The sequence below is a fragment of the Euleptes europaea genome, chromosome 3 (genome assembly GCF_029931775.1).
Source record: "Euleptes europaea isolate rEulEur1 chromosome 3, rEulEur1.hap1, whole genome shotgun sequence".
In the NCBI taxonomy this organism is placed as follows: domain Eukaryota; kingdom Metazoa; phylum Chordata; class Lepidosauria; order Squamata; family Sphaerodactylidae; genus Euleptes; species Euleptes europaea.
The window spans coordinates 6384500-6396123 of NC_079314.1; positions in this window are offsets into that span (position 1 = coordinate 6384500).

The window sequence follows — 11624 nt, forward strand, 5'->3', positions numbered from 1 at the left end:
CCCAAGAGAATCTGCCTTCCCCCCGCCACCCTCAGCTCAGTAGTAGTAGTCGTAGTAGTAGAAGAAGAGTTGGTTTTTATATGCTGACTTTCTCTACCACTTAAAGAAGAATCAAACTAGCTTACAATCACCTTCCTCTCTCCTCCCCACAACAGACACTCTGTGAGGTAGGTGGGGCTGAGAGAGCTCTTAATAGAATTGTGACTAGCCCAAGGTCACCCAGCTGGCTTCATGTGTAGGAGCGGGGAAGCAAATCCAGTTCACCAGATTATCCTCCGCCGCTCATGTGTGGGGAATCAAACTAAGCTCTCCATATCAGAGTCAGTTGCTCCAAACCACCGCTCTTAACCACTACACCACGCTGGACATAAGTACTAGACATAAGAGAGGATCACATCCCCATCAGTGTCCAGGGTGTTGATTTGCAGGAAGTTGCAGAAATGATGCGAATAGTTGAAGAGGGGGTGGCCATTGGCAAAGACCTTGAAGCTCTCGTTCCCACAGCGGACAGAGAGCTGTTCAGGATAAGAGAAGACCAGGAGAGGAGGAAAATTAGAAGCAGGAAATCAGCACACAAAACTTGGATTAGTTTTAGCATCTCTCCTCTCGGGCAGGGGAGCATCAAGTTTGCTAGCTGTAGGGCAGTGAAACGGGGCCACCCACAGATAAGGACCGGTGGGGTGGGGGGGACTCCCCAGCCATGCAGAATTACTACATTGGAGCATCAATTCAAATGTGGTAAGAAGAAGAAGAGTTGGTTTTTATATGCCGACTTTCTCTACCACTTAAGGGAGACTCAAACCGGCTTACAATCACCTTCCCTTCCCCTCCCCACAACAGACACCCTCTGAGGTAGGTGGGGCTGAGAGAATGTGACTTGCTGAAGGTCACCCAGCTGGCTTCATATCAGGAGTGGGGAAACAAATCCAGTTCACCAGATTAGCCTCTGCCGCTCATGTGGAGGAGTGGGGAATCAAACCTGGTTCTCCAGATCAGACTCCACCGCTCCAAACCACTGCTCTTAACCAAGGTGAAGTGGCGAATGGGTATCTCAGGTCCCAGAGAATCCTGGATGGGCTGATTTGGGTCAGGAATTTGTGGGGGGACGGGACTGAAGGAGACAAGAATTGTGGATTGACCATAAAAATGGAAATTGTTGCTGTCTGACGATTTACAATCCCATTCTCTTTTCTTTGCCACAGAAACTGAGGATTAGAGGATCTCCCAAGACTACCCAGGAGGAGCAAGGAAATGGAGCCTCCCACAACCAAAGTCCATGCTACTCACAATGCAACATTTCTGCTGCCTAGGTGAGTTAGCAGGGTGGCCCCTTGGGGAAGTGTATACCAAGGCCTCCATATACTCACACAGCATAAAAACTTTGGGTCAGGAAAAACAAATCTGAATTTCTAGATCGGACTTAATTCTGCTAGCCCTTGAGGAGGACAAGGTGTTAATGAAGCCATGCCCCCACCCCTGAATTCCTATTCAGCCCAATTCCCCCTTACGCAGCCATGAGGCTTAGAAACTTGACCCCATTTAATAATGAACGTTGAGATGAGCAGGATGCTGAATTCTGTTCCCTGAATTTGAAACTTCCACGTTTACTCAGTGCAGTTATGAAATACACATATCCGTAAACACGATCTCTGCCAAAAATTGTTGTGTAAGCTGTGCATAGTAATCCAGAGATTTACTTCCGTAATGTCAAAATTAGGAATTTTTGTGGTAGGTAGCTCTAATCCTCTTGGTTAAAATAGGAGCCCAGAGGGGCAATTCTGATATTTTCCAGAAGAGGGCAGCAGCAAGCAGCACTCTCATTCTCTCCCTTGGCTAAAAAGGAGCCCAGAGAGGCAATTCTAACAATTTCCAGCAGAGGGCAGCAGCAAGCTTGGTAAGAGACTCCGGGATCTCTGCCGGACTTGGTCCCAGGTTTGCGGCCAGTGCCTCGAACAGCGTTGCGCTTGGGAGTTCAGCGAGGGAGGTTGAGGGGGAGCAGGAGAGAACCCCTCTAGTCCAACTTTCCTGAGAAAAGGACATACAAGCTCCGCATCAGCAAGGAGGGTGTTTGGCCACTTTATCCCTCCTGCTCTGGAAATCCACACAAATGCAGGTAAGCGCCCTGTTTAACTCTCAAACACCTTTCAAGGACTAAACCAGTTATGAAGGTAGAAAGCCAGCGCAGGACTGGGGGCTAGCCAGTGTTTCGGAGGAGTGAAACACGTATGATTATCTACCCACTGGGTGGAAATCATGGGGGGTGGGGGTGCTCGGTGCATGGATCTCTTGGGTCTCAGGGAGCAGCTTCATTTCCCTGAGGCTAGGGGTTGCTGACCTGGAGAAGCTGAGGCAGAGACAGGGGGGGGGGTTGGGGACAAGTAATTCAGGGACTTACCGGAACAGTCCCACTCCTGAGTGGACAGCTCTCGATGTTGTGGCGAGTGAGCGTGGTGTAGTGGTTAAGAGCGGCAGACTCTAATCTGGTGAACCGGGTTGGTTTCCTCACTCCTACGCATGAAGCCTGCTGGGTGCCCTTGGGCTAGTCACAGCTCTCTGAACTCTCTCAGCCTCGCCTACCTCACAAGGTGCCTGTTGAGGGCAGAGGAAGGCAATTGTAAGCTGCTTTGAGACTCCTAAAGGTAGAGAAAACCCACTCTTCTTCTTCGGAGTCTCAATGGTGGATAGCATTAATCTGTGGAGGAGGAATGTGATCCCTTCCTTGGGTGGCAGACCAATATCCTCTCATACCATGGATACCCCTCTGGGAATCATGGACCACCCTAGTTTAGTCTGGGGAGATGAATCCTCGGAGGAGGAGGAGGAGGAGGAGGGGGAAAACACGACCCCCAGCCCTGCCTTGGCGCACCCTTCCTGTGAGTCTCTTGTCTCAGGGCCTCCCCTGTGTTAGCACCAGTGCTGCCCTCTGAGCCAGCAGGGCCCTCAACCCAGGAGGTTCCAGCATGGACCTGCCCGCTGCCAGACCTACTACAGTCTCCTGAAGGACCTCAGGAGCAGAGAAGGCGATGGACAAGGGCTGAGGCTTGGACCAGGTGTGGGAATATGTGCTTGGCGGCCCGAGGCCTCCCCTTTGCTGAGGGAATGCCAGGAGAAACACATAAGTCATTGAAGGATCTGTCCCCCACTACTCCTCATGTTTTGACCCTGGACTGAGACCTTGGGCTGCCTTCTGACCTTGCATTTGGACTGTGCTATCTGACCCTGGATGTTGATGTTGGACTCAGACCTGAGAACCCCTTCTGTGAGACCCTGTGGTTGCTGGGACTTGCCTCCTAGCTGGTGGCCAGAACACGGGGGTTGGGTGGAAGTGGGCTTGTGTAAGAAACCTTCGCCCATTAAAAGTGCAGTAGACACCTGCGTCAGTTTGCTTTTGAGCAGATTAAGCAGAAATTGGTGCAAGCTCCTGTGTTTAGAGCACCAGATTACAATCAATCATTTTGGCTTCAGACAGATGCCAGTGAAAGAGGTTTGGGTGCAATTTTGGCCCAGGTGGATGAGAACCATGAATTACATCCAGTTGCTTACTTAAGCAGGACACTTTTGGATAGGGAATGAGTTTTTTCAGTCCCGGAAAAAGAGACTCTAGCCATATTGTGGGCAGTTAATAAACTATGTCCATACTTGATGGGGATCAAGTTTTTCCTTCAGACAGATCACAATCCTCTTGATTTTCTGAAGATGAAAGGTAACAATGCTAGAATCCTGAGATAGTCTTTGAGTCTACAAGATTTCCAGTTTGACATCTCATACATTAAAGGGAAAGATAATGTGGTGGCAGATGCTTTAAGTGCAGAGTAGATTTCCTTCCTTCCAGATTTCTGATGTATTTTTCTGCGTATTATTGCATTGCTTATTAACTTTTCTTCAGCGTGCAGCTATTTTATAACCATGTGTGATTGCTAGTTTGCAGTAGTAGCTTTGTAGGATTGCAGTGTGTTTATGATTCTCTGTGTTTGTGGAGTTATCACATTAACATTGGTTAACGAGCCAACTCTTAGAGGGAGACGTGTGAAGACAGAAAGACCATTTTTTGTTAGCATCAGCTTAGCATCACTTATTCTCCATTTTGTGTGCGTAGGATTTTGCTTTGTAGTTCAGAGGCCTAGCAGAGCTCATGGCTTACAAGATACACCTACAGTACATTAAGCAGCTAAGGCCTGTTCAAGGACAGGACAGCATACTAGCCCAGGGGTCACAAAAGCGCGGCTCCCGAGCCGCAAGTGGATCTTTGGGCCCCTGAGTGCGGCTCTTCCCACGTGCGTGTGAGGTTCTCCAACCTCCCTGGGCAATTTCCATAAAATCACTCGCTCAGACTACCGTTCAGAAGCAGGTAAGTTTATTGGAAGGCTTCAGGTAAGGTCAGGCCTACATGGTCCAAAGCTACAAGTGCTCATACAGTCAAAAGGGCAAGAATATAAACAGTTCTAAAATGCAGGCGGCGGTTACATGTTTTGGGAACCAGAAGATAACAGCACAGAGCTAAGCTACTGAACACTTCAAAGACAACAGAGGAGCTCGTTAACCCAAGCCTGCGAAAGCCAAGGTCGGGGGGAGGAGGAGGGAAGGAAAGGAAGGCGAGCGGGGCATTCCAGCGGGGGCTAGCTGGGAAGCGGTTCAGCAAAAGCCTGAACCCTTCTACTGACAGAGACCTGGCCTGTCGCTTGTACGGACAGTCCAGACACCGAGCAGAGCGAACCCTCACAGTGCGGAAGCAGCGCCCTAAGCCGACCGAAGCAGCGGGAGGGTCTCCGAGAGAGGAAGGAGTGGCCCTTCCTCCTTCTCGCCCCAGCGCCATCCCCGCCTCCCACCATTGCAGCGGCGGCAGGAGAACGACAAGAGTCCCTCAGCTGCCACCCCCCCGTCTTTTCTTGCCGCCCGGCTGCGTGCCTTGGTTTGGCAGAGAGGGGGCTCCTCCCTCCCTCCTCCCTTCCTTCTCTCCACCGTGAGGAGTGAGGCGTGGCTGTCCGGTCCTCGTTTCGGCCGCCGCCGCCTTCCCTCCTCTGTCTCTATGGGCGACCGGAGCTGGGCGACCTCTCACCCCCCCACCTCCTCCTCCTCCTGTTGGCTCCGCCTGGCCCCAGGTGGGGAAGGCGACGATGCTTCCTGGGCCAGGACCGAGCTCGCTTCGCCCTCCCCGCCCCTCAGACTGAGAGTTTGGAGCCGGTCCGGCGCATCGCCTTCCCGCCCCCGCGCAGGCCGCCTCTTGCCCGGCCGGGATCTTGCGGAGGAACTTCCAGGGCAGGGGGCGGATTTCGCGCCTTAATCACCGGCCCACTTGGAAGGGGTAAACTCTCCTCCTCGCTGCCTTCCTCCTCCTCATCCCCCTCAGGCGGCTCCCAAAAGTCCAGCTCCAGGCTGCCTTTCTTCCCCAGTTCCTTCCTTTTTCCTTTCCCCCTTCCTTCCTTTCTTTCTCTCTGTCCCTCCCCCCACTCTTCCTTCCTTCCTTCCATCCTTCCTCCCTTTCATCCTTTCTTCCCCAGTTCCTTCCTTCTCTTTCCTTTCCCAGTTCCTTCCTTCCTTCCTCTTTCTCCATCCCTCCCCCTTTCTTTCTTCCTTCTTTCCCAGTTCCTTCCTTCCTTTCTCCATTCCTCCCCCCTCCCTTCCTCTGCTAGCGTTTGCTGTTCTTTCCCTTTTCGGTTCTACATATTCATGCAAACAATCTTTTTCAAGCATGAACCTTATCAAGAGTAAATTGAGAAGTCGTCTTATTAATGAGAACCTGGAATCATGCCTAAAATTAAAAATAGCAACATACAAACCTGATTTACCCAAACTTTCCAAGGAGATGCAAGGCCATTGTTCACATTAAGTGTTTGTCAGTCATTGTCACGATTTAATTTTATGGATACCTTACTTACAATTTAATTTTTATCAATAAATAAGATCATTATTAAGTATGATATCAAGTTTTATTCAGTGTACCTATAGTTTAATTAAGACTTACAACTTTAATTAAAGTTTATTAAGTTAATAAACAGTGTACCTACCTATATAGTTTAAGTTTAAGAAATTTGGCTCTCAAAAGAAATCTCAATGGTTGTACTGTTGATATTTGGCTCTCTTGACTAATGAGTTTGCCGACCACTGTACTAGCCTAATTGGACAACTCAGCTCATCTATGGGAAGCTGGGAGGGGGGGAATGATTTCACTCCTTACTCCTGAAAATCTAATTCTGGCCTAAACCAGTTTGAATCATCTAGAGACTTCTCCTTAGTAACAATGCTGTTTGGAAGTCATGGGTCATCTGACTTAGGTTCACTTTGCCATAAGTTCAGCCATGCTCATAGTGAGATATCTTCCTTCTTTCCTATACTGCTTTTGCACGTTACTCTGCTTAGCTACAAGAACCATCACAATGCCTCAATGCAAGCAGCAAAGACATGAACCAGTTTAGCTTGATAGCAACAACATCTGCTATGTATTAGTGTCGTAAGTATCAAATCAAATTTATTAATACGGTCCACTGACCAATCAATGTGCCAATACATCAAAATTTCCAGACAATAGGTTTTCACCACAGATCAATAAAAGCAACCCTGGTTCAAATTATCTTAAAATTGATAAAATTGTAAAGTATTCTAACAATCATTTTCTAATAAAGTTCTTCATAATTTAATAGCAACGGCGCAGAACTTGGCAGTTTGGGGCGTAAGCTGAGGGTGAGTGTAGTAAGTATATTTAGAAAGACCTTTTCTTATTTTCTTGCCAGTGTGCCTTAAGAATCCTGTAGCTTGTGTTTTAATCAATTTGAACTTTTATTCCTTAATAAACTTTTCATTTTAAAAGGTGGTTTAAATTAATTGGCCTGACTCGGTTACGTTACAGTGAGGCTGGAGCTGAGGTGAGAGCGGCCAGTCTTGACCTGTGTCCCCCCACCTCTTCTTCTCCAGACTGAACATTCCCAGCTCCCTCAGCCTTTCCTCATGGGGCTTGGTGTCCAGGCCCCTGACCATCCTCGTCACTCTCTCTGCACCCGCTCCATTCTGTCCACATCCTTTTTGAAGTGAGGCCTCCAGAACTGCACACAGTAGTCCAGGTGCGGCCTGACCAATGCAGTGTGCAGCAGAACTATGACATCTTATGATTTAAATGTTATGCCTCTGTCGATGCACCCCAAGATCACATTAGCTTTTTTTGTCGCTGCATCACACTGGCTGCTCTTATTTAACTTATGGTCCACTCGTACCCAAGATCTTGTTCACACACATTACTGCCCAGAAGTGTATCCCCCATCCAGTATGCATCTCCATATCTCCAGTATAGACTAAGACTATTCTAAATAGATCTTTCTCGGGTTCTCTCCCTTCTTGGGGAAGGGGGGACGACGTTCCTATACACAGTAGCTGTCTCACTGCTCGTGGGCTCGTCCAAGTGCTTGGCCAACTCCTTGGCTATAGATCCTCCTTCAAGACTGCTTACACGTCAGTGGGGTCGATAGTGGGCAACTGGTTATTTTGGCTCAGGCTCTCCCCCTTCTTCAACACATCCATCAGCAACGTCTTCGTCCCGCTGGTCTTGGTTTCCATGGGCTGAAGGATCTTGGCGGCAGAAATCCATGGGGAAGAAGTGCTCAGCACCGTCCCTTTGCGGCCTGGTGCTTCTGAGGCTGGAGCCTCTTCTGTTTTTTTCCTGTCCTGTTGAGGCTTCTTCTTCTCCACCCTCCCGGTTTTCCTATTGCCTTGGTACCTGGCAGCCATGTTGACCTCTTCTCTCCAAGGCCCTTCAATGTCATGGACTCTTGCTGGGAACGGTCATTTATAGAGAGCAGCTACTATTTTATTATCATGTCATTAAAGGTGACTGAAACGGAAACTTATAGAGAGCAGCATGCAAATGAAGGCGCTGCAGTGAGCATCCCTACTGGGTGGCTTCAGCCTTCATAGTAGCCAAGCAACCATTGTTACATGGGATGTGACTATGACCTATTCCTGGCTATGGGCTGCTGTGGCTGATGACGGGTGTGTTTTTCTAATGCAGTCAGGAGATGATTGATTATGGGAGGCCAGCAAGAGACCTGGGATTCCAGTGATCAGAGGGCGTGGGAGGTGTGGCGGTGGGAGCAGGTTTTATAAGGGAAAGAGCTGGAAATATGGACATGCTCAGACTCTTTCTGACCTGCGACCCATCCCGAGGTACAGCGGTAGAGGGATGAGGCAAAACCCATCTCCGACACTGATGCTGTGCAATGCCAGATCCCTCGCCAATAAGACCCTGCAGGATCACTTTGTAGTACAGGGAGTTGACCTGGCTTGTGTGACTGAGGCCTGGGTGAGGGAGGGTGAAACAGTCACTCTGAAAGAACTGACACCCCCACCCCCAGGTTTTTCAGTCTTTCATCAGTCTTGGACAATGTGTTGGGGGAGGGGGGTAGCGACCCTCATCCGGGAGACTTTCTCCTACAGGGCCCTACCTCCCCCAGAGATCCACAGCGTTGAATGTGTTGGCCTAGTGTGGGGCACCAAGAAGAACTTGACTGGCTGGTGTACCGGCCGCCTAACACACCAGCAAATACCCTGCCGATCCTGTTAGAGATGGCAGCAGTCTGGGCCTTGGAGTCTCCCAGACTGATAGTCTTGCGGGGACTTCAACGTCTATGCCAAAGCCGCTTCGTCTCCACAGGCTTCAGACCTGGTGTCTTCCATAGCGGCACTGGGGTTCTCCCAGTTTGTAGCAGGCCCTATACACATGCTGGATCTGATAGTTGGGTTGGGGGTAGATGTGGATCTACTAATGTACTAGCGGCATAGTCAGATCACTTTGCCCTGAAGGCCAAGTTTGATATCCCGCCTCCTCCGTTTGGGCGGCAAGCAGATTTTTGCTCGCCCACGGAGACTCTGATTCCCCCTGGCAGTTCCTTAGATGAGCTGGTGGAAGACCGGCATGGCCATCTCTCCGAAACCGACGGAATCGCACCCCGATGCCCTCTTCACCCCAGTCTCAACCAAGCTCCATGGTACACCGCAGCGCTTCAGGCTAGGAAGCAGGAGCTTAGACTGCTAGCGCGAGTTTTGTGTTGAGCTCATGACAAAGCTACAAGAGCACCTATGAAAACCTATTAAATGGCAATAAAGGCCGAAAAGATAAATTACTATTTGGTCTCTATTGCATCTGCTAGCTCTCGCCCAGCACAATTGTTCAGGACAATTAGGTCTTTAACGTCCCTATTAGAGGGACAACCAAATTCTAATTTGGCTATTAACTATTAGGCTTTTGCGAGCTATTTTTCAGATAGTCTTGTTGCTCTGCCATTACCTCCTTGCCAACGTTGATACATTGATGAACTGGAAGCCCCTTGCCCATCTTCAGGTCCAATATTTTACCACTTCAGTCGACTCTCCCAGGCCAATGCTGACAGGATCCTGAGGGCAGTGAGGCCTACCAACTGTCTCTTGGATCTGTACCCGTCCTGGCTGGTTAAGGCCAGTGGGGATGTGGTGTGAGGCTCACTAAAGGAGAGCCAGAGTGGTATAGTGGTTAAGAGTGGTGGTTTGGAGCAGTGGACTTTAATCTGGAGAAGAGGGTTTGATTTCCCACTCCTCCACATGAGCAACAGATGCTAATCTGGTGAACCAGGCTGGTATCCCCACTCCTCCACATGAAGCCAGCTGGGTGACCTTGGGCTAGTCACAGCTCTCCTACCTCACAGGGTGTCTGTTTTGGAGAGGGGAAGGTGATTGTAAGCCGGTTTGATTCTCCCTTAAGCTGTAGACATAGTCGACATATAAAAACCAACTCTTCTTCTTCATCATCATAAACCTGTCCTTTGATACAGGTGTCTTCCCAGGGGGTTTGACAGAGATAGCTGTGCATCTGCTCTTAAAAAAAAAAAATCTTTCGATCCTAGTGATCTGGCCACTACCGCCCAGTGTCTAATCTATCTTTCCTGAGTAAGGTAGCTGAGAGAGCAGCAGCTGAACAGCTCCAGGCATTCCTGGAGGACACATTGGCCCTGAATCCATTCCAGTCCGGCTTCCGCTCTGGTCAGGACGAAGACCGTTCTGGCCGCCCTCACAGATGATCTTTGTCAACATCTGGATCAAGGTGGGTCAGGGCTGCTGATCTTATTACATCTTTTTGCAGCCTTTGACATGGTCAACTAAGATCTTTTGGACAACTGCCTTGCAGATGTGGGGATTTGGGGCACAGTCCTTCAATGGGAGAGGTATCATGGCACCCTTTGGCGTGTGGGGTCCCACAGGGTGAATGTTCTCCCCAATCTTATTTAACATCTATATGCGCCCCCTTGCCCAGCTAGTCTGGAGTTTTGGGCTGGGTTGTCATCAGTGCGCTGATGGCACCCAGCTTTACCTATTGATGAACGGCTGGCCGACTGCCACCCCGGACACACTGGCCAGGAGCTTGGAGGCCATGGTGGGATGGTTGAAACACAGCCGGCTGAAGCTAAATCCACCAAAGATGGAGGTTCTGTGGCTGGGTTGGGGTGACTCAGAGATGATGCACCATCTCCTGGCTCTTGATGGCATGCAATTAACGCTGTCAAGAGTCTAGGTGTGATCCTGGATGCCTCCTTGTCTGTGGAGGCACAGGTCACAGCCGCAGCCTGGTCGGCCTTTTACCATCTCCGCCAGGTTAGGCAGCTGGTGCCATACCTCTCATGCCCTGACCTAGCCACAGTGATCCACGCGACGGTCACCACCAGGCTAGATTACTGTAACTCGCTCTACATAGGGCTGCCCTCGAGACTGATCCGAAGGCTCCAGCTGGTTCAGAACGCAGCAGTGAGGGTTCTTGCCAGGACTCCGCTGAGAGCCACATATTCAGCCAGGGCTCCGACAACTGCACTGGCTCCAGCTGGAATATAGGATCAGGTTCAAGGTGCTGGTGTTGACCTTTAAAGCCGACACACACACACACAGAAGAATGAACACCCTTTTGGAAAAAAAAACACTGTGTGGGGACCAGGGCAGTAATTTTTGGTGTGACAAGTAGGGTGTGAAAGAAGAGGGTAGGAATTCTGCAGGAAACAGAGCCCTGCTGACACTCAGCCATGCAACCCCACACTTTTTTCTAAAGTAAAACTGTTGGGTCTTAGATAGCGAGATTCGTTACATGTCAGACAGTCAAGGGTTAATTAGCCAAATGGTCAGGAAGAGCAGATCGCCATTGCATTCATGTAATATGGTCACGTAGGCAAAGTAATCTACATTTTACTGCCTTGGTATATCTTTTGTTTGAAAGAGAAACCGCTGACTAGTTACTTGTAAGTTACCAACCCGAAAGGATGGAAGAGCACATTCTCCCTGTGAGAATGGCTACTCGTGAGTAAGCATAATAACTGCTAGAGGAGTCTAGCAAGCCTAGGGAACTTAGTTATGTAGGAAGTTTATTGTTTAACCCATGTACCTTACCCTTGAGATTAGTTAGTAAAGAATTGATTTGATTAAGAAAACGACTCTGTGGTGTTTTTGTGTGTGACTAACCTTTATTTTCAATAAGCCAAAAACCAAGATCCATCAATCTGAATGGTAGCAGATTAATTGAGTTACAGAATCTAACAAAAAACCCTGCAAAGGCTGAAGACAGTTCACATTTGAATACAGAAACACAATGGATGCATTCTTCAAAATAAAATGCTTTACTGACA